Below are 27,767 nucleotides of genomic sequence, written 5' to 3' on the forward strand. Positions count from 1 at the left end.
GGCAAACTGTGAAATAAACAGCTAAAATTACAGGTATTTCAAAGCTATTTTATTAAAAATAATTATGGAGATAAAAGTTGAGCACGTATGATAATGTGCTACCACTCTAAATGCATCCTTCCACTATCTCACAGGTGGGCAATTCTATTAATAGAGTATGGGGGGGAAAATGATCCCTTCTTCTTTTCTTTTCTGGGTTTCCTTTCTTGACAAGGAATGTGGATTTCACATTTAAATTTCCTGGGTTTTTTCTGTTTGTCAGCACTAAGGTCATCTCTATGATTTACATTTTTTACATTTAATGTTTATCTCAAACAGAATAAGAAACTCTCTTTTTTTTATTATTTTTTTTGTTCTCCTTTTAGAATATCCAGTATTTTAAATAAGATCTATGATTAAAGGAAGATGAGGGTTGATTTTACAGTGCAGAGTTCTTTTAAATATAAATAAATAAAAAAAAAAGGCACATGCTGTGCTGGAGCCACCTGTGCCTCTCCCTTCTACTTCTGCATCACTTCACGTGTTTTTTGACACCAAAGTAGTTGACAGCAAGTATGTGGCTTAGTTTGTCCTCCAGCAACTTCAGTTAAATGATAGCTCCTCTGTTAAGAGCCATCTTCCTTTTGCCATCTAAGTCAAAATCTATTCTTCAAAGCACGCTGCTTGGTTAGAGCATTTGTGTATAATTGTTACCCAAAATTTTGTCTTACAGGATCTCATTTTGACAAGTACGTACAGAGCATGCAACATTTAAATGAGGTGTATTTATATCAGATGCATACATAGTCATTCATTCGTATGTCTGTATATCAGATAGTTTTGTGTATAATGTAAATAGCACATCTTTTCCAAACAGCACTTATGTTTCAACAGCCTAAATCTCCGTTTGTCCTGTGTTAGCATGATGAATAAATTTCTCCAGCCCTTCAACCCAGAAAGTTAAACATGTGGTTGAGTGGTGAACCCTTAAATTAATGACATGGTCTATGCTGATGTCACTGGACATGACAGCAATTCCACAGCACAAAACTCACCCAGTGTAATATCAACACACACAAGACTTAAGACAAAGTTTAAACAGAACCTTTTTCAATGAAAAAAGATCAGTGTTTCACAGTATTTTGCAGAAACGTGCTTGTATAAACAAAAATGTCAATGGAGAAAAAACTATGCTGTTAGTTTAATATCATTTTAATAAGAAATATGTTACAATAAGAAATGTTTCATCATTTGAATTAAACTTATTTGATTTTTATAACATATTACTAATTATATCTGTTTAACATTGTAACATAACACAGTAATGAAGAACACTCAAAATACAATATTTCAGTGGCTGTAACAATGTTTTGCAGCTTTCAATCTCATGTCAATATTAATGTTTCATTAATTTCATGCCTTGCAATAATTTATTTTTTATTCCAGAAGAGTCATGGAGTTGGAAGTTCTAAATTCTGATCAGCTGTAGAAAGCACAACATCAATATTAGGAGGATTGTTTTATACATACATTCATATCCTTTGTGCTTAATTTTCTCCTTTTGAAAAAGGGAGAAAGACAGGTCTTCCATTTAAAGTACTTTGAGATCGACTTATGATGATTATGAAAGATTGTTCTGTGTTCTGGTCTTTCTTTTCACGCTATTTTTATTTTTATTATTTTTATTCACCGAGTCCTCTAGGACCAGGCTCTCTCTCAGAAGCGTGAAGCTACCCAGAAGCTGACTCAGCTGCCATACCTTGAGGCTTCTACCAGCCTGCAAAACTCTCCACCATTTCACCTCATCTTTCTGTCAAGTATGTATCATGCTTGCATTCACCTGACACAGCTTCTCCAGACAGGGCTGTAAGTAACCCCTTCAGCTGGAGCCAGAGGCAGAGCATCTGGCTGACTTTGTTCTTTCCCAAATGCTCTTGCATTGTCTGCCATAGGACAGATGAGGTCAGGATCATGGGCTGCACTGAGAATCAAAATGTCCCTTGGCTGTGCACACTTAGAAGCATGCCTTTGGTAACAGGAGTGTCGGCACTGGGAAGCACAAACACACTCATTTACTCAGGGAAAACCAGGCAGAGGCACTTGGCATTACCTCTTGAATTTTCTCAACTACATGGCGTGAACTAGCAGTGCAGTACACCAGTCTGATTGTGTGGACACGTAATGGGAAATGCTTTGCTGCATGCTTGAAATGAGCTGTGTAGATAAACTGAGCGCTGCTGAATGAACTAGTTTACACAATCAAAACACACCGGAAATTTTGGCTGTCCTCCTGCTCTGGAAGGAGGCATTGTATGGCAGTAAGCAGAAGACCAAACAATACAGTGCCAAAGGTCTCTCACAAGTAGCATCCAGAACCCTCGTTATGTGCCCACAAGGACAGGATGTGCAAGGCATTTAAAAATCTGATAAGGTTGCTGTTAAAAGTAGAAAAATAGCAAAATTGCTGTTGAAGTCCTATTTAAATTCTACTCTGCCCTGTTTTCCATTATGTTTGAAAACCTAGTGATAGCTCAGCAGTCTATCAAAAAAGAGAAAATTAGGAAAAAAAAAAAATTACTCTTCTGTAAGTGTGGGAGCACTGACAAGATTACAGCTGCTGGGTCTCTGTTACTCCAGACTACATTGTACAGAGCTAAAATGGATCTTCCCACAGAAAGCTAGTCAAGGTGGCAGAGAAAGATTGGGTTCATTAACAATCCCTGTCACTGTAAAGTCAAATAATTCTTCACTCTTCAGTTGAGTCCAGTTACAGAGATATTACTAGAAATTGTTTTTCTGTGACAGAAAACTTTGACAGTGGTGTTTCTTTGTTGGCACTTTGCTTATTGCTCACTCGCCTTGCACCCATTGCTGGGTGGAGATTAACACCTGTTACTGTTTTAACAGAAAATGATGAATGGTGACATTACTGGCACAGCTTTATGTGAACAAAATTAAGCTTGTGTGTGTTAAGTTTTGTAGTTACAGCAATTACCACAATTACTTTCAAATTATAGTTTGCACAGACCCTGCACAAAAGCTGGACAACTGAGAACAACCATCCTCCCATTTTCTTGGAGAGGGCTGTAGACAAAATGCAAACTGCAAGCTCACTCCATGCCTCCCTGGAGTCAAGGGAAAGCTATAAAGCACCCACCTCGTTTTGCCCTCCCAGCTTGTGATTTTCATAATACTCCTCTTTATGTATAAGGTTCTCACATTTCAGTTTATAGCTACATTTGACTCAAATATGAAATGGATATTTATAGAGCTTTAGTCAAATCTCAAGTGCTTATCTGGATTTTTGAAATGTGAACCACATGACTAAATTAATGGACACAGTTATACTTTGGATTTAAATATATGTATCAGTTGTACAACTCATTATAATTTATCTCACCTGGTGCTGACGGTTGAAGGTTTGAGTTCTAGTCTGAGCTGCTCATTGAGGTTCCCTCTTTAGTCATCAGGGATCAAGACGTGTCATTCCACCAAAGAAAGATGGCTGGTATTGATGAGATCAGTTGCCATCCAGAAGTGCCTGTTTCTTTCCTTCGTCTACAGAGGGAGCCAAGACAACTAGCTTGGACCACAAACCCAGGTTTTATTTAGAATTAAATTCTAAGGCATCCAGATGAGGTGAAGGAAAAGTGCCATCCTCAGATAGTCACTTCCCACCCTTCGGCTGGCCAGCTGGTTTTGCAGCTCTCTGTTGCACAATAGCGTGTTCTGCTGGGTAAACTTCTCTCTTAAAATAGAGCTGCTTCTGTGTGCAACTTTTCTATTTTTCATGTGAGCAAGCTGAGTTCCTTATAGTAAGATGTACAAAAATCATAGCCCATACCTTCTGAAATACGATAATTTAAAATGTAGTTGTTAAGAGATCTAATATCATTTAGATTAATAAATCTATGGCTAATGAAAACATTAATTGCTTTTTAAAAAAAATTCTTTCCTGCAGATAACCATGAAATTCAACATCATTTATGTGTTTTGTGGTGAGACCAGAAAAAGTATATTTGTGATTTAATCTGATATAAAATGTTCTCTAAAATACTTTACATAAAATTTTTTTCTAACAAAGAAATATATTTTCCAGTAAGAAAATTTAAAAAATCCCATATCATGTATCTTGGAACTAATTTTCTTTATTCATACAAACCAATCACTATATCTTCCTGTTGACAGCACTGTGTTTTCTGTTCTTTTCCTTTTTTCCTAGTACATTTGTAGCATGTGGATCAAAGGTTTGTGGATTCTTCTTTTCTTGAACCCACAAGCAAAGCAGCTACACAGCCAAGTTTCAAAAGTTTGCAAATCATTAAGAAACAAAGCAGACAAGACATAGAGTGTTCTCAAGAGTCTTGAGACATGAAAGCATCTGTGTCATGATGTACATACACAAATCTGTTGGGGCTAGACTTAATTGTTCAGTAGGACTTGGAATGCACTATGATTCAGATCTCCTGTTGTAACTTTAAGGAATCGGTCTATATATTTTGCCACAAATCCCTCAAATGGTATTTCTGTAATGGAGTTGAACCTGTCCGTTACTGTGGACTGAACTTCAGATTTCGGGACACTCTGATCTGCATCCAGATTTTAAGTACATGTCTCATAACACATATTCTACTTGAAGACTAACTCTGCAGAAGTTTCCTAGGTTTTCGTTTCTTTATAAACCTTATATGAGAAACTATCCTTCTTGAATTTAGTGGGGCTTTGGCATTGCCTTCAGGATTTCATTCCTGATTCTTGCTTTTTTCTTGCCATTGTCCTCTGGTGACAGACTGTTTCTCATCTCCTTTCCTGCTTGCTCCACCTGACAATGGATAGCCTGACCCCACACAGCAAGAGCAACATCAGGCGGGAAACTGGCATGTGTTCCCACAGGCAGGTGTTACCCTTACCCTCCACTCTTCCCATTAACTATTTAACTTGGAGCCAATGCTTTAGTCAGGCTATAGCGAGGTATTAAGTCTTCTACAAGTCTTACGTCTGTGTAGTTACCTTCATCAAATTGTTTGAAAAGGCTTATTTTTTCATAAAACTGTCTTGACTAGCACCAATTATACTGTCATCCTTCAATTTTATACTAATTGAATCCCTTATCAGCTTTTCCATGACTCTGCTTGGGACTGATGCCAGACTAACTGACCTGTAATTACTGTGATCATTCTGCTTCCTCTCTTCAGCTTTTGGCAACATTGCATGTTTCTACTGTTCTCTAGCAACCTTTGGATTTATAGTGTACGGGCTCCTTGATATAAAAATATTCATCTCTAATTAAAATATTTTAACAGTGACTTCCTGGGCAATGTGTTGCAAGGGGGTTTATCATCATTGTCTCATACGAATGTATTGTCTTTTTTCTCTTCAGATACTAAACAGTGGAAAGCGTGTGTGTGTTTGCATATGTCTATATACAGTATATATTATTGCTGTCTTATCTGTGTTATGAATAATACTGTTGACTTAAGCACATCAGTAATGTGTTCATACTGTTTTAAGGAATTGCAGCAGAGAAGTATAGTCCTGAAAAACCTTCTTATTGTTCCTAACAACGTGTATTTTCTTAACTTTCTTTATCATATTTCTATATTTTTTTCATTGCTAATTTATGAAGACCACTGACTAATTTGATATTTGTGTATGTTCTTATATACAAGCTAGAAAAGGTTTTCCATTTTATGTAGCAATGTCATGTTAGGTTTTGTTTTTTTCTGCCAAAAATAAAAAAAGAGACATAATCACTGACACTGCTCATATGTAATTAAACGATCAGAAAAGATGTTCAGAATTAATTTAATCCATTCTGTGCCAGTGTTATTTTACAGCCCAAAGCATTTATTCTAGTATGTTTCAGTAAAGATCATAAGACACCTTCAACTCAAGTTCCTCTTTGTTTCCTTTTCCATTGTCCTTTGTTTGTTTGTTTGTTTTTCCTTTGCTTAAACATGAGTTGCTTGGAAATTCTACTTATTCTCTGAAACTTATTCACTTTTGCTTCAAATAGTCAGTACACTTACATCACTGCACAAATGCATACCAACATAGCAGTTTGAAGCTTACCAATGACGTCTTGGCAGCTGAAGCCCGCATTCTTGATTACTGGTTTTTGTATCTCTCCTGTTTACTGTAGCTTCACAAGAGAATGCTATTTTATAAACACCTGGTAATTTAGTTAAAATAAGGAGCTGAACTTTTAACAAGAGATTGCTTTTTTTTTTTTTTAAGATTTGGCATTCAGATATGAAACAGATGTTTATTGTGCTTTTTAAGTGTCCAGGAGATCTTGTCAAAAGAGTCTGGTATGTACAGTTATTTTTATGTTATATGTAAGCGTATATTATTCTTTGTTTTCATGTATTAACACATGTATATTATTTCATAAATGAGTTTTGTTTTCTTATTATGGAATAATACTTTCGGTAATTGCCCACAGCTCTGCATATAAATGTACTCTACAAAAGTGTTTGGATTAAAGGTGTCTGGCTGCAACTTTATTAAATAAACTGTTAATTAATCTCAAATATTATCTAGCATGCCAAAGGCTTTCCCTTTGTAGATAATGTAGGTTTATCTATGGAATCTCCAGTCACTTGGGCTTTCTAACCTCTCTATGCCAAACCCATCACAGTTGTTTCCCCACTCAGGACACTGGGTGTAATAATGCATGTGCAGCCAAGAAGTAAAGTCTTGATATGCAGCTTTGCATCACCAAATCACATTAGAAACCTGGATTGGGCTACTGTCCTCACATGGTGTAATGTAGATCTCACCTTGAAAGTTGCATCAAAAAAAAACACAACATCAACTTTTTAATGGCAATTTTTCTTAGGACATCAGACCTGTTCAAGTATTATTCTTAAAAAAGAACCTTTGTTAAGAAAGCAAATCTCCAGAAATAACAGCCACAAAATGTTCCCACTAGATTCTGCAGAATAAACCAGTTCCTGAGCTTGTGGCTCAGCTCTTTCTCCTGAATAAGGACTGTCAAAACCAAGAGGGATTTAGTCTTAAAACTCCACAGAAGACACAGTTTAGGGCTAGACTAACAATTCAGTGTGCCAGTCTCAATCTTAGTCAGATTCTGCCCTTTTTTATGCTAATTTAAGTCTAGTGCAAGACTGTTGACTTCAATAATGTTCTAAGGAAATGAAATTCTGAATTTTGACCTATTTTTCTTTGTGCTGCCATTTCTGTTATCTTTCATTCTGTCTGTTTTGTCCCAATGTATGTCCTCTTCCTTTGCATCAGCCAGTGAGTCTCCTCTGCAGTTTTATTTCAGCTTTTGTTTGCCCCTGGCCTTTTTCTCATTCTTCTAATGAAAATAAGTAGTCTTACCCAAAAGGTGGTGAAAAGGTGTTTTTCCTGAACTAATCATGAATATAAATGAAAGGAGTGTAATACTTCCCTTTGTCTCTTCTGATTAAAAACAAACAAACAAGAAGTTACTTATGGAGTATGGAGCAGTTAGTGGAGGGAAAGGGACAGTTATAAATGAGCTTGATTTTAGAATGACGAGTTTGAGTCAAAGCCCACTGAAGACCGTAAGAGTCTTTCCACCAACTTCAAAAGGATGTGAAACACACCCAATCTTACCTCTCTACTTGACACAACTTTGGGTTAGAGCTGTATTAAGAAAACTAGGGAAATTGCCTTGAAGGTTAAACTTGCCTTTAGTTTCAAAGGGAAATTTTGACAAATTTTGCCAGACTCTGTAACTTAATTAAAACATTGGAAAATTTCAAAGTGACAACTGCTTAAAGATTTTTCTTTTTCCATATTTCTTCCTGGGTGGATCAAGTAAAATAAAAGAAAAGAGTGTCTTTGACTGCTGGGAAGGTTTTATTTCATTTAGATGCCTATCCAAACTCAATTCACAGAGAGGAAAAAATACTACTTTGGCCTTCTTAGTATATTTTGCAGAAATTAAGTTATGGGTTATTTATACATGGTGCCCTGTTATTACGCCAAGAACAGGTCTGCTGTCTTTAAAATAATCATTAGCAGTCATACAGTTCCTGTGATGATCTTGTGCATCAGAACTATGTTTACAAGTACCTTTTGCTTTAACTGAATGTTAAATGAGCCTGTAATTACAGGTTTTAAAACTAATTTATTGAGAAACTGATTCACTATAAAGATTTCAGGGCTACTTGTGTTCCCCTTTTGACAAGAACAGCCACTCATTTACTGTACCACGTATAAGGCAGAGGTGGAGCTCCCATTGGATTTATTTTTTTTTACTTTGGAGGTGGTTGTGCTCCAGAGAGTAGCCATATTTTAACGTTTCTGGGGAAACTGACATTGCAAAAAAATATCGGCGTGAAAGCCATGTCACATGGTACTGCCGAAGCACTTGAAGCTCCAGAAGGAACCAAATGAGTTGACATGCTGGCCATGCTCATCTCTACCCTAAGCAGATTTCCACTCCAAAGTTATAAATCTATGTTGAGTTTGTTTGGGTAGTATACTTTTAAAATGCTGTGGTATGGTGGGCTTTGCAGAAGGACCAGCCTCCAGCTTCTTCCTACTTCCATGGTCAGCGTGAGATGCTGTCCTGTGTGTCTTTGAACTTTGTTGTAATATAGGTATATGAATCTTCTATGTAGTAATGTGTAAATGTTGTAGGATTTGTAAACAATTAAAAAAACCCCTACTGGTGTGTATACACACATGTATTTAAATATGTATATTTATAACTTTTTTCTAGCATTAATCTGAATTTTTAAGCCTTTTTCTCTGTTTAGATTCACTTTATAATGTGTGTACATTCACTGTTTTCTTGAATCAGGAAAACAAAAGAAAAATCTAGAGTAAATTGTTTTCTCATCTCAGTTTATAGCATCATATGATAAAATGTAGGTTTCTACTTCAGATAAACTGTATAAAACATTAGGACTTTGCCACAATACCTAGAGCGCCTGTTAAATACTTAACAAAAGGCTTATCTTGACAAAGGCATATCACCGCTAATTGTCAAATCCACTCCAAACAAAACTGGGAGAAGATGAGTGGATAATATTTTCAGTCAGCAGTCAAGCCTTTGAAAATTTAATTGTGGACAGTCAGAGCTAATGCTGCATTTTTGTGTTATCAGTCACAGTTTCATGGATTTCATTATTTTCACAAGTTGCTTTCTTTCAGTACTTTACACATAATGTTTGACATGTGGGAAAGATGGACGGACGTGACAGGACAGTGTTTGGAAAGAAAACTTGAGGGTTGATTTCCTCATGGTGTGTGCTGCTCTGCGTCAGCCCAGGCTGCAGAGCAGCGGGAGCGGGGCAGCTGCCGCCTACCTGACAGAAAGGTCCAGACCCAGGAATCCAGGTATGGCAAGGTTTCTCAGGGCTTTTGGAGTAACATCTGTTGAGAATGAGCTAAGTTTCTCCTCCATTTCTCACTGTCTCACAAGGATAATGTCTTACAGCTTCTTTGTCTCAACTCTTTTTTCACTTTGTGTTGTAATCCCTTTGAAGCTGGTTCCCCACCCTCTTTTCTTTTTCCAGGACTGTGTTGCTTAGAGGTATTGTTGTCTTCCTTCCTCCAAGGTCTTTGCACTTTTAGCTAGAATTAATGACATTTGGGTCAGACAGCAAAGAGAAAACTGGATCTTTCCAGTTTATGGACCAAATTTGTTGGCTTTGCAGAAGGATCAGCCCTGGAAATTGTTGAAATAAAGGGAGGCTGCACACTCATCTCTGCCTGTATACTTTAAAGGCTTTATTTTCAAACAGGATTCTGTTTTTGGAGAAAAGAAAAACCACAGGATACACTTATGAGGAAAATTATTTCTAAAGCCATGCCAGATCCTCAGCTCTTTCCTCTGGCCCAGCATTGAGAAGTGATCTTTAAGCTGCCTGCAGAGGACATCTGGTGATCCTGCGGTATAGAGGAGTCATCGTGCTGCTTAGCCACTTCAGGACATCTGTTCTTTTTAGCTTTTGGAGAGTGATGGGACACAGCCAGAATTTGCAGTATTTCAAAACAGATCTGTCAGCAGAATAGTCCCTGGAGAATTTTGTTCCTGCTGGTGTAATTTCAGGTTGGTTCTCTCTTTGCTGTTGCCAAATCAACCAGAAAAGACCCAGTGCATCTCCAGATGAGACATCAGAGAGGTGTTTTAAAGCAGCTTTTGCCACCTCTGTGGACTCTACCCAAAAAGTAGGTTTCCAGACAGGAGAGTCCTGTTCTGAACACTGAAGATAGGTTTTTCCAGGAAACATCTTAGCCACTAATAAGGACAGGAGGTGTGCAGCATGAATCAAGAACTAGGGATTGTTATTAAGCTGTTGAGAGCATGAGGTAGTCGGTATAGCTCTGAACTTCCCTGGGCATGTCCTCAGTGTGAGACAATTGCAAGTGTCTGCTGTGCTGGTGGTGTATCTGTATGTCAGAAATGCTGAGGCTCCAGCCTTGGCACTGCCTCTCTGGACGCTGGTACCACCTTCTGCTCCACTCTTCTTGGATTCAAAATATCAAAGACTTGATTGTATGGAGTTATGCTTCATTTGCCACAAAACAGATGGACATGGACTTCGCCTTACTGTTCCTACCTGAACAAAAAAGCTGAGTAAATCATTCACACATCCATTGCAATGGAAAGAGAAAGGCTCAGAGATAAATCTGCCTGAAAATTCGGTGGACCAAGAATTAAGCCACCTTCTCCCACTTTCTACTGCCCTCCTTTTTGGTCCTTTTGGCCCAGCCTGCATGAGTAAAATAAGATAATAAAAAGGTAACATAAGGAAAACTCACTTGATACGAACTCAGGATGATACAGGAATTTCTATCCTTTCACATGGTGTATGTGATAGGTGCACAATTAGACAACTTATTCTGTCACGTTTCTAAGAAATTATTCTGTTTCACAAAGTAAGTCTTACAAGTGCTTAAAACATAATGTGTTTGTCTGGACAGATCCTCTGAAAAGTCTGACCTTTTTTACTTCCAGATAAATAAGCACTCATGGAGTACACACTGTAACTTCTGTATGGACAAAATGGACTGAGACTTATGGAATGCTGTCATCCTTCTTAGCACAAAATGGAGTTGGTATGTATTCAATTATCTTTACTCTTTAAATATTATAAGTACTTCTTTTTATACCTCCAGGTAGGAGGCAAAAAATTAAAACTACTTTTATATTTATATTCTAGAATGCCAACAAGGTAGACTGACGAAAATCATTAGGAGGATTGTGTCTAATGTATAAGATATCCATGGGAAGTACCGAAGTTTTTAACCCTGTCTTAAATAGACACAAGTTCCTTGGGAGGGATGGGAGAGGTGGAGGCAATTGTGTTTTGGTCATTATGCAAAACAGTAAACTATTCCAATTAGGTATCAAGATGTCTGTCATGTGTTCAGATTCATGAAAGTAAGGCACTAAAATTACAAGGATCATCAGTGTTTGTGCAAATGTGAATTCCTCTTCAAGCATCTTAAGCATAGAGAAGTAAGTCGAGCTGTAGGATAAGCAGGTCCATTGCCTTCAAAAAAAGATTTGCATTGTTTATGCCATCACTGAATTTGGTCCAGAATAATTTAATCCAGTAGATCTGAAATAATCTTCAGATTTAAGCCTCTTCTGCAGGTCTTCTAGAGACAGACGTGTTTCTAGAGACATAAACTTCAGAATTTTAATCACTTTTTAAGACTGCTGGCACCAGTGATATGCATAATTCACAAGTTTCACATTGCAGACATGTTAAGGCAAATGAACTATTGCAAACATGTAGCTACTTACTGTGTATGCACAAATCAAGAAGTAAATATTTTTCATACTTCACTGTGCAGTGCAAAATGCTTTTTTTGCTATTGAAATACAGAGGTAGCATTTTATAATTTTCATGGCCATAAGAGATATGAGGGTGAATTGGTGGATTTCTGTTATGATCGAGAATGGCAACACACTTTCCTTTCTGCAACTTAGTTGTTAAAATATATAAATCTTAACAGTTATTATAATTTTCATTAGAAATGCATCTTTTAATTAATTTTCTCCTATGATTTTATTCTTCAGAGTCCTAGAGCACTTTTCTGAACTCAGTCGCAAATGTAGTGTAGGTGTTTGAAGCAGTTCATTTGCAAATCTCAACCACAAAAGACAAGCAGTCACCTCTAAGATACCAGAACTGCCTTGAGGAAAATGGCAATGTCAACATTTACTAGTGAGGTGAATGAATGACATTTTTTATTTAAGGCAGCCTTAACATTATTAAAAATCCCTTTGTGTCTTCAGTCCCTGTGAAAGGAGCCAATGTGCTGGTTGTTACTTTTGCCTACTGCAAATTTGTTTATTCTCATTTATCTTCTGCACAGCACTCGCTGATATGTGAAGCAAAGCGCTCTTCCAGTATTCCTCGTTTGCTTGACACATCATGAAAAGCCACCCATGCTTCTGAGGGGTGTTCCCGGCTTCTGTAATAGTTCAGGGCAGGGAATGGAACAAAAAGGTTTGAATCAGGCAAATTAAGAATGATCTCTAAGATAAACATGTATTATTCAGTAACTTTATTTAAATTCCAGGAAGTCTGAAGTCCATACCTCTTGCTTTGTGTTGCTCAAAGCCTGTTCTTTGTCTGCTGTCAGATTTTCAAAGTGCAACTGGGAGTGACTGACTTTTCCACTCATTTCCAGGCATGACTGTTTTCTCACTCTTCAGAAATGCCTTCGGAGGTTTGTCACAGTCAGGCCTTGTGACCATTAGCACAAATTCCACCAGGTCTGATGAGGAGGAAGATATTGCCCATTTTCACTGAGATAACACAAGTCACCCTTCTAATTCTGCCACACTCCACTGTCCCTGTCTAAAATAATTGAAAAACTTTACCGTTTGCACCTGGCTTTATAGAACTTCAGTGATTCCTTAACAGGTTTCCAATCTTTTTTTATCTTTTTACATGTACCATCTTCCTGTTTAACAAAGGAAAGAAAGAAAGAAAGAAAGTAGCTGCCTTCATTCATTCTATTGGGACCAAAGGCTTTGAATTTTACATACCAGTGGCACGAGAGTGTGCAGGGAGCATGCACATTTCATGTCTTGAATATGAAAATATGAATGATAGCCATAAAGTAGAAGTTTGCTGCAGTTATTTAATGGCTGCATTATCCTTTTTTTAAAAATTATTATTATTTCTGGTACCCATCTAGAACATGACCTGGGTGTGTAACTAGGAATACGTGTTTTGAAATGATCAAATCTAACACTGGGAAAAGGGCTGCCTTGCCCCTTCTCAGCTGCCACAGTGTTGATCCTGTGAGGCTTGTTTGGTTTTGTTTTAGTAAACAAGCAGGGGCCTTTTTAGTCATTCTTTAATCATCAGGGCATAACTTCTTCACATGTGGTCATGACACACAGCTCCACCACAATTCCTTCCTACTGACTATAAAAAGCATGATCACAGCATAACCTAGGAGGGCATGTTCACCCCTTGTTTCATGCTGCACTTGCAGATTGATCTCCACAGTTTAATTACTGGTGTACAACAATGTGTGAGCTTGAACCACCACATTTATCAGAATTTTTTTTTGGTAGAATAAATCTCTAAAATACAAAGCATTAGGCTAGAGAGTTGATCAATTGCTGCCATTCATTTACTTCCTTATGGAGCACTGATGCAGCGAAACTCCCATCACAAAGAACTATCATTAACTAGTGCACATTTATTTGCTTAAGAAGTCTAATAATCAATCATCAAATTTCTCCACTTGTTTTGTGGCATTGTATTTCATCACTTGGTAGGGTATGAAACATTATCATTCTTTACACAAGTTTGTTAACGGAATATTTATTTGAAGAGGTTTCAATATAAATAAAGATTTTCTACATGTATTTCTTTAAAAAGATTTATTTTTATTTCAACTATTTGCTTTCCTATGAAAAAAATATGTGAAAAAATAATCCAGAAGTGTAAATGGCATGAAAATTGAATTATCCATCAGATGGAAGGGGTGATCACTGCAAGTCAGGTATGTGGGTTTGGGTGGGGTACAGCAAACAGCTTCGTTTGTTTATATGTTTGGGGGATTTCTCTCCATGTCCCTCTTTCCCTACTGTAGATCATTTATCCTTTGAGAAAGAAAAGGAAGGCTGGTATAAATTAGGAATGGTAATGTAAAAGCTTATATCCTCTGCATAAAAGTTTTTCAAATTAATACAAGCATTAAATTGCCAAATATTTTTCCCATATACTGCCAATATTAAACATGACATGCCTGCTAGGGTTGGTATAAAGTTTTGTCAGCATTTTTGGCATACAAGATCTCAGCCTGGGGTCAATATTTTCTTGACCAAATTTTGTTGTTTCAGTTGCCTTTTTACACTCATATATTGTAACTCAAACATCCCCAAAAAAACGAGTTTTGGCAGGCTATTAGTCCATAATGTGGTCTAATGCCTTTGGATATTTTTTTAAATGTAAATCATTGAGATATTTAAGGTTTGAGGTTTAAGAACTGTGCACACACTTTAACAACTTCTTTTAAAAATATTTAGTATGCATATTTACTACATATGTATCTTATAGAGACTAGAGATTAAACTGGAGATTACTCACTAAAATATGCAAACTGCTGTCCATGAATAAACATCCTCATGAACTCATATTGAAAGTTTTGTATTTTAAAAAAGTGCTTTAAAACTACAATAAAAGCAAAAGGAAGTAATAAGGGGGGAGGAAAAAGCAATGTTTAAGTAAGTTTAATGGTTTGACTTGGCCACGGAAAATAAAGAAGTTCATTTTGTTCTCCTGGGATCTAATCCAAAGCCCACTGAGGTCAAAAGAAGGCTTTCTACCAATTGCCATGTGCACTGGGTCTGGTCTCTGCTCTGTTGCTCCCTCACTGTGCAGTGCTGATGGGCTGCAGCAGCTCACAGAACACACTGACCCACTAGTCTGCTGTATGCCTTGCATGGGTTTGGGGTAAGTTACGGGTGGCAGAGGAACTCTCCTCTGGTGTGTCCATCCTTCCTCTGTAATTTGGAATCAGTTTTCCACTTTTGCCTTGACCTATCGGTGCTTACCAGTTATTCATTGGAGTTTTCATACAGTAAAATATAAGAGGAAACTTGTAGAATCCTTAAAATGTTCAAATGTCCCAGTGTGCCTGTGCACGTAACGGTGTTATGTACCACACAGCATCACTCAGCCTGAGGTCTTTTAGAAACTAACCTTTTTTCAGAGTCATTTATAACATCAGCCCAGGACTACATACTCTAATTTGTGTTAGTTACAAATGACAGGATTTGTGTAATCAATGAGCACTGGCGCCATCGCATGCAATGCTCGTTAGAATGCAATTCCTGCAGTTCCTGGACAATCTGTTCCTTATGGTGATTTTTGGGAGCTTGTAAACTCTCACTAAGATGCTGGCAACACCAACCAAACATCTCAGACACATTGTCTTTTTGAACCTGAACTTTTTAAATGGTGGTTAAACATGTTGTCTGCTTTAGTTTCCTGTCTATCTTCATCATAAGCCGGCACCTGTTTCCAATAAATTATACACAGAGCTGTATCAGCAACACCTTGGCAGCAGCTGCCACCCTGAAAAGCAGAATGCCCTTGAGGACAATACACCTGTGAACACATACAGTGTTTATTTAGCTGAAAGGCAAAACTTGAAGTTACATAAAGCAATTATCTAAAGCCTAATATATGCCCATTATTAACACAAAATAACCTTGTTTTTAAAACCAATGAAAATCTATTTAAGGCTTTTTCCAAATCTCAGGGAAATATGTACTAGCACTGGGGATCTGCTGTTAGCCTGGGACCTCCAACTGTCTGATGGTGGGAAGATGTGTGGGGGAGGCTGTGTTTGCAAAGTAATAGGGCATAGATTTGGAGTTCATTATACACAGAGATGAGGGAAGAAGCCAAATAATTTTCAGAGAGACTGTTAAACAACAGACTCATTTTCTTATTGGTTCTACATAATAAAGTAGCATTTTGTTGCCGAAGCATAGAATCATTCTGTTTAAGACAGTGTTTGATCTTCCCATAACTGTGAGACAGAAGGAAAAATGGTCCTGAGAAAGAGGTTTTTTATTACTAGAACAAACCTTTCATATCTAGTTCACTACCAGCACTGTCTTTTCATGTAACAAGGAGCCTATTTTAGCAGCAGTAAGTGCAGTTTGTTGTTTGCAGCAGCTCACAGGATAATGAAAAAAAAAAAAAAAACAAACTTATGAGTAAAATAGAATAGAATAGAAATCTGAGATAAGTTCTCAAGTTTTGGTAAAGCAAGAAGTAACACTAGCAACTCTAATTCAAATAAGTTGTAGCATCCATTTTCAGTTTAATAGGCGTACTTTAAATATTATTTGGCACATGAACCTTATAAACCACTTAAAGGGGAAGATATTTTCTACTCAGTGTTTCTGAAGTTAACATTAAATACAGAAAGTTTATAAATGTGTGTGCATGTATGTACATATTCTTGTACTAAATGCTGATAATTCTTTACATTTTTAAGTCATACTTTACAATACTTTAATCCCCTCTCCAATCCCTCCCATTGCCATTTAAGTGATTAACTTCAATGATCTTAGGTGAAAATGTGTTTTAACACTTCTGTTTGGCCAGACCTGAAAGCTGTGGAAGGACTTGCTGATGAGTATTACAGCTTTCTTAAGTGTCATTTTTTTAAAACCCTTACAATGCTGAATGCGAAGACATGTGGAATGGTGATGCTTGTGATAGTCTTCCATCAATAATTTTGTACATTTAGATCCAACGGTTTCAGTCTTATGAAGTGCAAAATAAAATTTCAAGAGAATAGCATTAGCATAACGTCACGATATATACCTTGTCTTTCAAATGTCACTAATAAATATAATGTATTTTGTTTCATATTTTATTATCAGATGGTTTGACATAGTTTGACATAGTTATATTTTTTTCCAGGTGTCTTTCTTAAAACTGCTCTATTTTCATCTCAGAACAAGCATGGTACATTTCAGAGATCCAAGCCGAAACATATGGATTAAGTCAATGATTCAGTTTCTAAACCTCCAAATGACTGTTCTGATTACTCATGCAAATCTATATTTTTGCCAGGTTTCCTTAAGACTGTAATACAAGGAAAATTAACAGGAATGTATTTTCTTCTCCTAATGCATGTGAGAATATGACAGAATGATGGTCTCCACACACAGATACAAACATGCTTCTTGATTTAAATTATATTGGCTGTGTTCGATTCTAATTGAATATAAATGCTAGGAGCACCCAGCTAAGATTCCAACCAAAAGGAAATTCAGCTATAGCTACAAAATAAAAACTATTTCATTTCCCCTGGAGTGTTTAGCTTTTATTAAATGTCAACAAATCTAAAAACATGCTTTACTAATCTATGGTGTGTATGGGAAATAAGTCACAAGGATAAGTCACTGAAGATAATGTTTGCTTTGGTTTAGATAAACAGGTTCCAGAGAAATGAAATCTCTCACAAGTATTTAACCAACCCTTGTTTTCCTTTAACATTTGTCAGATCTCCCACTGGTGATCAAAGAATGCCAAGCTGTGATATAGCTTGGGGCCTGCAAGCAGACCTGTGTTTGTGATCGTTTGCTACCCTCTGTAGTAAGTTTATCCATTAGTTTATTTCCTGTTGACTTCCATGCACACTGTTAAGCCAGGATGTTGCATGTTCTCAAACAGAAAATGGAATTACAAGAGGAAGATGCTGCCACCTGGAAGGTCTGCCTCTGTGCTGCCTGCTGGAGAAATGCCATGGGACTGAGGATCACAGAAGCAGCTGGGCATGAGGACCCGCGAGGAGCCGCACTCTACTGCCGGATAAGCTGTGTTCCTCCTGGCCTCACATCCGTATTCATACAGGTTTGGCCAAGATTGGGACATTAGAGTGAAGGTAAGTCCTGTACGTAAGAGAAATGTGTTAGTTATAAAAGAGAGCACACAACCACCATGCTTCCTTCAGCACAGCTTTTCATAGATTCAAGGGTGGGTAACAGGAGTTCAGGGCCATGTAGCTCAGTCTAGTCTTACCCAAGGGATCCCAGGTTTGATTTGGTGAAGACACTGCTAAGGCCTTCTGAACCTGAGTTGCCTTGGGAAGGGAGTGGCAGGGCGAACCATTACTGATATATGGCATTGCAGCCCATATATCCAGGACAGAATTGCTGAACCAACAGAAGGAGGAGTGTAGAGCTGTGAATACCTGTTACCCCCTTAACAACACCCCTACTGCAGTGTGGTCTCTTCTGTGCATTAGCTGTCATCACTGGGTTTCTCATGGTATGATGTTTGGGCCAGGTAAACGGCTTTGGTCTCCAGTCAGTTGGTGTCCAAAAAATAGGTATCAAAAGGCACCCACCTCTTTTTAAAAAGCCAAACAGAAGAAGAAGGTACAAATGCAAAATACAGTTTAGGTACAGTAGACAAACAACCACCTATAATTCCTTTCCACTCATGGAGACACACAGAACAATAAAAGAGAGAAATATGAAAGTTCACAGTATGCAAGATTCATCTTGTATTCACAGGATTTGTGTAACCCATTTTGAACTGATGTTTGCTTGTTTAAGAATGCACACCTGCACATTACCACTTGTGGTAAATAAGTTTATTAGCTAAGGAATGTCTGAATTCTTACTGGAAATCCCATGTAAATGCAGTTATGTTTTCCACACACCAGGAAAGAAAGAAAAAAAAAAGGCAGTAAATGATGTACCAACATGCAGGAAAGATGCAGGTGAAAAGATCCACAGGGCTTAAAAACGTCATGTGTCTGATGATTTACTATATCTTTCCATGTACAATTTAAGCATTCTGTTTTGTATTACATTAATATCAGATCAAATGTTCCCCTCAGAGACTAGGACATTATTAGTGAATCATTTGTATTTGTTTTTGCTTTAAATTAAGCTATGAAGTTGGTGACAGAAGAAATTCTGATGCTTGGTATAGGATTAATGCTTGAGGGCCATTCAACTTTGTGAATCTACCATTTGAAGAGAATTTCCATTTTTTTTTCATCTCTGAACTCTAAAAGAGCAGAAGGGTAGAAAGAAAGTGAGGGGATGCAAAGGAGCAAAGGGAGACGGAGCAAAGTGGGAAGCTTTGATCTTTTCGCCAAGGGGCTGAGGCAGTTCAAAATGACACAGGCTCTCACCACCTTCAAAAAAAGAGAAACAGAGAGGTTGGTATGACAGGAGACAAATAGTGAAGCAGGAGGCAAAGCCTCAAGGTAAGGGCTGATGCCAGGCTCTGAAGGAGAAGCTTTGTATGGACCAGAAGAGAGGAAGCATTTTGGTTTCCTAAACCCAAGGATCTTCCAAGTGAAGTAAAGAAATCACAGGAATGAAATACATTCAGCTGACTTCTGATTTTGCATTTCTCATTGCATTTGTTGCACTATCCAAATTATAAAATAATTTTGCCATAACCAGACTGAACAGCCTGGAGCCATGGGAAAAAAAAACATACCATGCCATCCAGGCATCCTAATGGAGTATGAATGTACAGTCTAAACACTGCGGTATGGCAGCACCAGTCCTGGGAGTATGTAGATAAGCATGAACAATCTGTGAATTGTTGAAGACCAATAAGAGACATGAGCGAGTCCTTCTTAATTTGTAGTAAGATAAGTTTTTGCAAAATAGTGATTGCTATATATGTATGGTGCTTAGTGTGCTTTTATTTTTGCATGATGGTAACCTCTACTGTCATAATTTATTCTTGAGAACTACAGTGTGTGAGTAATTAAAAACAGCATATGAATTCAGTGCCTGAAAAACTGCCATCTTCTTCCTCCTACTCACAGCAGTCACTATTCAGACATTTGAATGACAGAAACAGAATACACACCTACCTACTGTAATTTATTTCAGTCATTTTCAACAAGATGTCCTCTTAAAAAATATCCTTGAAAAATCCACGTCAATCCTTCATCTCTCCTCTGAGGAATGTGTATTTGTATTATTCTTGAGCCAAGAATGGATCATCATTCACATATGCAAAAGAAACATTAAATTACTTCTAGAGTTGGCCCATTCTGCTGCTGAGTGTAATAGGACTACCTGGAACCTTAGGTAGAAAGGAATGTTAAGAGACTGGGTGAACATTGCTGCTTATTTTTGCAAAAATCTGCTATTTTTATAAAGAAATAATACAAGGACGGTCTTGGGCAAGCTATAGCAAGGTAGTGGTTTTTTTTAGTCCTTCTGGAAATACTATTTACAGACATACCAGACCTTTTATTTGTCTCATTCAATGTCCATGCTCAAAGAGAACAGGATTTCACATTAATTTAGCTGTATATGTTTGTTATTTCAAGTAAAATTCTCAAAGCATCAAAAGGCTTCTATATATGAGGTATTTCAAGAAAGCAGACACAGGCACATCAGATCAAAGGTATAGAATATAGAATACAGTCTGATTAAACTAATTTTTAAAAAATGCATCCGAAAAGAAATTTTCTTTGATTCAGGGAACATGAAAACCAAACTACCTTTGAACAAAAGGTTCAAATGAAATCCAATATTTTTTTTATAATTTAAGAAATTCAGGGGTTTTAATGTTTCTTTGATTTTGCCTTTTTATATGTCAATTAGAGTGAGACAGAACTATTGCATAAAATATATATGGGGTCAAAGCCTAAAGTAGAGCCATCAATAATAACGTCTGCAGAACATCTGAGTTTTCTTTGCATTCCATGTCACTTTAGAGCAAAGATGTTTGCAAAAGTCTCAGCAAGTAGTGACGTTTTAGGTTGTTTATTTAAAAATAAACAGAGACCAAACCTTTGAAAAGCACACTATAAGTACATTTACAACTATCCCTGTTACTAAATTTGGAGACTACTTTTCTGTTCAGCATTTATCATGCTTAGCTGCCACATGGCTGGCCTCACTTGATGCCATCCTGCCAGTCTCACAAGATGTAAAGCATCCCCAGTATCCAGGGCAAGAGAAAAATTATGGGAAAATTTAGGGGCACATACAGATTGTGACTTAAGGAAACAGTTAGACGTGAGTCTTGTTTGTGCCGTATTTTAGGTAGAATTATAATATCTGCTCACTGTATGCTCAATTTCAAAAATTTAGTTAGCTCCATCCCTTTATCATCTTGATTAGTTTTGATGTGTTGGTCACCAATAAACATGCTGCTATGGTTTCTTACCCTTTTTCAGTGGAGAAAAATTAAGAAAGGTGTCTAAAGATTTGAGGGCTTGGGATTTTTCTCTTTTCCATTGACAAGAATTTCTCCAGCCAATGGCATACATCTAAAAGCACCCAGCCCTCATAAGCTTTATTCCTGAGCTCTGCCAACAGCAGTACACTTATTGGTGACAGTTTCAGTAGCTTATAGGTGAGACAATCTCCAATAATACCTAGTATCTAGTCAGGGTTTGGAGCCAGTCTGCAAAGTAAATACTGTCCTAATTTATCATTTTCCCCTTTTCCTACAAGAAATCACCTGCAAATTGATTGTCTCTCAATCAGCTTTGATTTCCAGATTGGCTGGTTTATATTCCAGTCCTCTTTCTATACTGTTCAGTTGTCATCTCTCTCACTTCCACAACCTCTAGCCTTTCATCTTCAAACTGTACTTCCGAAGCTCATGAATTCTCTGAACCTAACAACTTTTCTTGAGGCATTTGTACGTTCTGGTGAAGGCATCTTCCGTAGAGACTCTGCTTCTCTAGACTGAAATGCATGGTGCCCATTGGAAGTCTTGCACATAACGTCACCAACTCCATCTATTTTCCATCTACTTTCTATGGATGCCCAAATCTTGTTTTGAAAACTGTTAGGCAAAGCAAAGATTATGAAAAAAAATCCCAGTAGCAGCTATCAGTTATGATGAATATAATCAGCATGAAGGCTACGAGCTTTCAGCAATGGTAAGCACAAAAAATGCAGATAAATGGGTATCAGTAGCTGTTAATGTATCGCCTGGCATAACGACAGAAATAAGAAAATGTCTGTTTAAAAGTGTATTTTACCTATTTGATCAATATCTAATGACAGTCACCTTGATCACCAGTTGCCTGGTTCTTGCTCACTTTCAGGATTTTGATGCAAACATAGGATTTGGACTGTGATTATAATAAATTAAAACCTAAAGACTCCTAAGTGGTTGAGTGCAAAGGGACTGAAGAAGCTGTCAGGCATTCTCATGTGTTGTCTGTGCCATAATTGTTTCCAGTGGTCAGCAAAAAACGAAACAGAACCATAAGGTTCTAAAGATTAGGCTTAATGTCTCCCACATAGTCTAATACATGATATGGCCCTTTCCTGGAACACTGTGCGCACTGAAGGAGAATGATGAAGCAGAAGAATGGGCACTATGCCATTGCATCAGATGAAAGGGACGTTGGTGGATATTTGCCATGGGAATACTTGACTGTTAAGCACTTGATCTACTGTCTGTTAGCTCATGGGAATGGAACTAGTAAACTTGGGAAACCTCAAATAAATTCCCATTGTATATATAAAATAATACAAAACAGAATATTCTCGGGAACAGTTGCTAATGATACTGTAAGTCATCTCTGTTTAGTGGAAGAAGAGACAATTTTCTGTGATCCATTTCAGTCCAGATTTTTATACGGAAAATTTGTACCCAATATTTACAAGATGGGAAGTCTTTCATTAGTGAAATCTCAATTTTAGGCATTGGCTTAATAGGGTACTACAAAGAATATTTTTTGAAAAAGCTTACTTCTACCACCCTTGCAATGACATGAGGGACCTTTAAAATTACCCAGATGATACATTGCTGTTTCAGAAGAATTCTTGAATGAGCTCATCTTTGTACCCTATCCACCATAGTCATGATTTTTGTTACAAACCAGATGAGCTGAACATTTACCTTAGATCTTTTTTCTAATTTATGATACAAATGTGTAATAAAGACAAAGTTAGTTTCACATACAAACATTTTCACTGATGTCTAAAACAATCCAACGGGTTTTCAACTGTATGTTTGGAGACGAAACTGATTTAAAATTCTGCCTTAGTCCAAAACTGCTTAGTTTTTTGGGGTTTTTTTTAGTCAATCATCTGCAGATACCTCACACTGAATAAGTCATGCATTTCTAGCTGGCTTCCCTAAAGGGGTTTTTATTCAGCATTTAATAGAAACCATTAAGTCATTGGAATCAGAATACACAGTTAACATATTAACAAGCCCGGAATAGAATAACTGAAGTCAAACTGTAAGGAATTTATCTTTTTATTACTAGACCCCAAACAATAAATCAACACAGACTAGTGAATGACATATCAAATACACCTGGTTTATAATGTACATATAAATACTTAGTCTGGCATTGGAGTTGGGAACACAAAATATAATGAAATGTTTACATACTTTTTTTAGAAAGTAAATTGACTAGTGTAAGTTTAATAACAGTTTTCTGTTACAATAACAGTTTGATAATAATTTAATAACAGTTTTCATTTTTTTCTGCCTTGCAGATTAGTTGTTTTAAGTTGTCTTCTATAACCCTTGAAAATGTGTTTCTGTATTCACTGTCTAAAGCCAAATATCTCCATTCAAATTTTATCTCAAAACACCTTTCTTGCCCACTTCTTTTACTTTCAAAAGTCATAGCCAGAGTATGTCTCAGTTGCTACAGAATGCATTCCACCAAAAAAATGCACCCAAATTTGACCCAGGGAACCAGATTTACCCCACAGTACATAAAAACCTTAATATTAAGTTACCAGAAGGGTATCTGGCAAGCTCCAAACTAAATGTCTTTTCAGCTGACTCTAGCTACTCTGTTACTCTATAACCTTCCCATGGCCCATTATTTGTATGCGCTTAAAAAAGCAAAACAAAACAACAGTTTGTTGGAAACACAGGTCTTTACACAATAAGTCCAAGGTGCAGGTAAATTTCTGTTTTCCTATTTATATTATGCTCAGTTTTCATTCCTCTTTTTCTCCTTATTTCTGAATGGATTAAAATTAAATTATTTAGAAGAGAAGGGAGAAAAAATACACACACATGCATGTCTTCTCAGCTTTTTTTAAAACTCTCATTGCTCTAGTAAAAATACTATATACCTAGGCATTGCAAACCAACATTATTTTTGTTGTAAAAACACCATGTGCACATTTTAGACATGAGTCCTCTGTGCAAGATCTTTTCACACATGTAAAAACATCTGACATTTCATCACTTTCATGCAAGGATAAATAGAAGAATCATGGAAGAGAAATCCACTGCTGTTCTTGTCTGGTTTTCTAGTTACAGATGCTGCTTCTTCAGCATCAGGATTGTGCATGTTGATATTAATTATGTAAGTCATTTTCTTATATACCGGCTACTCCAGTGGCTGTTTCTGCAGAAGTTTAAATTATTCCAGTGTGCCCGGCAGTTGTCACAAACTTTTTACAAAATAAGAAGAAAAACTCATTTGCTGGATCAACATCATGTTGAACCTAACACAAACACTAATCAAGTATCCTGTTTCACAGGATCACAGAACAGTTGAGGTCAGAGGAGAGCTCTAGAGATCATCTGGTCCAATCCCCCTGCTCGAGTGGGGCAATCTAGGGCCAGTTGTCCCAGACCGTGTCCAGGTGGCTTTTGAACTGCTCCAGAGATGGAGACTCTACAGCCTCTCTGGTCAACCTGTGCTAGTACTGGGTCACCCTCACAGTTAAAAATTTTTCCTGATGTTCAGACAGACCCCCCTGTGTTTCAGTTTGAGCCCATTGCCTCTTGTCCTCTCACTGGGCACCACTGAAAAGAGCCTGTCTTCATCTTCTTTACACCCTCCCTTCAGGTATTTATATGCACTAATGAGGTCTCCCATGAGCGCTCCCTGCTCTAAATAAGCAAACAGTCCCAGCTCCCTCATCCTTTCCTCATATGAGACATGCTCCAGTCCCTTCTTCATCTTCATGGCTCTTTGCCCATCTCTCTCCAGTATGCCCAGAATTTGCAAGTAAGAGTGGATTTAAAGCAAAGCAGAGCCAAGGTTAAGCATGCTTGAATAAGGCAGCAACATCGTCAGTGAAGCAGAAGATAAAAAAGATGAGCAAATTAAAAAATATCAAAGGTAATCTATTACACCCTGGATTTTGTACATGAAGCCTTAGCACACAGGAATACAATTTGCGTGGGGCATGTTCTGCATTGTTTCTGATTGGGAGCAAAGAGGGAAAACAAAGATCACAGAGAAGAACCAGGAGGTGGGACAGAGCAGAGATGTTTAGAGGTAATGTGCATGTGTGGATGCATATGTCCATCTGTCTGTCTGTATGCATGCCTACAGACAGTGGTCTGCTACTGCTAAGGCACTGTAATCTGATGCAAACTGTTTCATATATTAAAAACCTGCATTAGTAAAAAGATCTTTTCAGAAATAATAGACAGATGTGGTATCTATGCCAAGAAATGACATTGCAAAGGGATTAACTGTTTAAGTGGACAAATTAAACAAGACAGAAATAGTTAGCTTCCTTTGGCCTGTAGCTGCTCTGCATGAGGCAGCTTGTCTCGAGTTGCCAATATCTCATTGCTACAAAGGCGAGGAGACAGTAACGTTAGGAAGTGGGACATTTCCCAGTCTCTCACTGTCTGGCCTTGTAGTCTTATCTGTGCTAGGGCAGAATCCTACAATCTCCCTGTGCCTAAACCTGGGCCACAGCAGAGAGCTTTCCCAGTGCAGCTATTTCTAGAGAACTGTCCTAGCACTTGGCGTAAGCATGTTTATTCTGGCAAAACTACACTTTTGCTGCGTAATATGGGTGAAATAAGCTACCCTGGTGAATACACAGTTTTGTCATAACTCAGTCGACAGCAGGGACTTTTGCTGACATAAGAAAGGATAATACTCTTTGACTGATATTGCAGTTTGTAGTGGAAGCCTGGCCTAAGTCCAGGACTAGGACCTCTAACCTGCTTATTACTATTCTTATTAACAGTCTTATTTAGATTAAGGCACTTGGCTTGATACTTGATTCAGGAGATTAGGAATAGTGATGTGCATATGGAAGATGACACGGGCAAGCAAAGGTGTCCTGGCCAGACTGAGAGCTATTCCAAAACAATTGTGGTGTTTCTGGCACCCAGCCTTACTTTTTCAGAGCAAGCTCAGTTACTTTGAACAGAATTGCATTCTTCCATAACACTAATAGGTCTCTTAGAAGAGTGCTAGCTGGTGTGAGACACCATCAGCTGTTTTTTTCTTCTTTTTTTTCTCCAGTAGGAAAAAAAAATATCACTTTATAAATAGATTTTCAATTGCTTGCTTTAGTCTTAACTTCCACAGCAAAGTAAATGAGATGTGCTTTAATCCCGTATTAGTAATATCAATTTACAGTATAAAATGAAGGAAGCAGCTCTCAACGTCAGCCTAGTCCTTCCAGAGGCTGTCCCTTGTCCTTTCTCCTTTCCCCTTGCCCATCTTTATTAATTTTTCCAACCTGTGTGTGCGCAAGTCCTGTGACTTCACTACTTTTACTGTGCCAATGCATGGCCCCTTTCCCTGTGCTTAGCAAATGCCCACACTGCAGTTTAAGCTTGGATAATGTCTCTGCAGCAAACCTGAACTGAGCTGCACGTTGTCTTGGCTGCTTCTGCCAGAACCCAATGCCATGAATTTTGGACTAGTGTCTTTGTAATGTATCAAAAGCATGTCATGGTACAGATCTTGGAGCATCTTGAGTTAGGTTGTTCAGCCTGAGTCGCTTAAAAACACAATGGCTTCATAACCACGGGAAGGCGTACTCCTGAAGTACTTACTAGCACTCCCAAGGAATGAGATCTGGAACCATAATAGATGTGTTTAGGAGAACATCAGTTCACAGACAATATAAACCATAAGGAATTATCAGGAAAGAAAAGCAAAACTAAGGATCACTCTATACCTATATTTTGAATACCAGGTACAATCCTGGTGTTCTACATTTTGAAAACAGTAGAACCAGAAAAGGTGCAGAAAAGGGTACCAAAAACCAGTCAGTGTTGCAGAGGAGGAGGCACAGAAGAGTGGGCAGAGTAGGACACAATCCGCTTCCTATCAGCAACATCAGAGACAATGCAGCTCTTGATGGACCTCTGGTCAGTCTTTGCCTGTTGGGGCTTTTCATATGTAAATCCTTCATGAAGCTAGATCTGTATGGCCTTGAATATCTGGAAGGAAGCCTAAAGAACAGGCCAAGTAGGGAGAAGTAAACGGAGAGAAAATATTCACAATCTCTGAAAGAGACAGTCAACACAGCTGTAGAAAATGTTCTGGAGACAGAATTGCAGCCAGTAGAAGTGGTGAAGTGTGGTTAGATTAAACTAGAGCAGTTCTTAGTGGACATTGTCAAGAATGTGCTTGCTTACACAAGCAGTATCTTTGGTATCATTCACTGAGCTGCTAGTGTGAAGCTGACTTTACTCAAAATAATTATGCATTTTTCTACTTTTAATTATTCTCTAGATCTACAAAAATAGCAGCACCAGATCCAAACTTCTACAGTGTCTTTCCAAAGTTAGCTAGATGTACATATAGGGATTCACACATGCAGCCACCAGAGCTGTATCGAAAGTCTGGTGGGCTACAGTGAACACAGCAGCTGTGGAGCCTACAATGACCCAGGGGCTGCCCCTGGTGTCAGGTGACCAAAGTACTAATACAGCAAATTGCTGGAAAAATGGTGAGTACAATATATCATTGATTCTGTATTATTTGTGCTACATTTCTCATTTATGGTGTCATGTCTGACTATTGCTATAGCTTTGATCATAGAAGGACCATTCTAACTATCCTTTGCATTGTTCTTTCTGTGAGCA

At 37.7% G+C, this 27,767-nt stretch overlaps 1 long non-coding RNA gene across 9 annotated transcripts in view; it reads left to right on the forward strand.

The window, feature by feature from the left end:
• Positions 1 to 423: 423 nt before the first annotated feature.
• The window catches only part of LOC110356443 (uncharacterized), a 71,779-nt gene continuing 44,435 nt past the window's right edge, over positions 424 to 27,767 (forward strand). For 5 of the 9 annotated variants that reach the window (XR_010475073.1, XR_010475071.1, XR_010475070.1 and 2 more), the window contains exons 1-7: positions 425 to 1,796; positions 6,217 to 6,290; positions 9,133 to 9,318; positions 9,726 to 10,033; positions 10,943 to 11,043; positions 12,313 to 17,871; positions 27,415 to 27,631. This is a non-coding gene — a long non-coding RNA (uncharacterized LOC110356443). Of the gene's footprint in view, positions 1,797 to 6,216; positions 6,291 to 9,132; positions 9,319 to 9,725; positions 10,034 to 10,942; positions 11,044 to 12,312; positions 17,872 to 27,414; positions 27,632 to 27,767 lie in introns of all 9 variants that reach the window. The other 4 variants (XR_010475068.1, XR_010475074.1, XR_010475067.1 and 1 more) reach the window with 4 other exon arrangements.

Source organism: Columba livia, chromosome 10 (genome assembly GCF_036013475.1).
Source record: "Columba livia isolate bColLiv1 breed racing homer chromosome 10, bColLiv1.pat.W.v2, whole genome shotgun sequence".
Classification (NCBI taxonomy): domain Eukaryota; kingdom Metazoa; phylum Chordata; class Aves; order Columbiformes; family Columbidae; genus Columba; species Columba livia.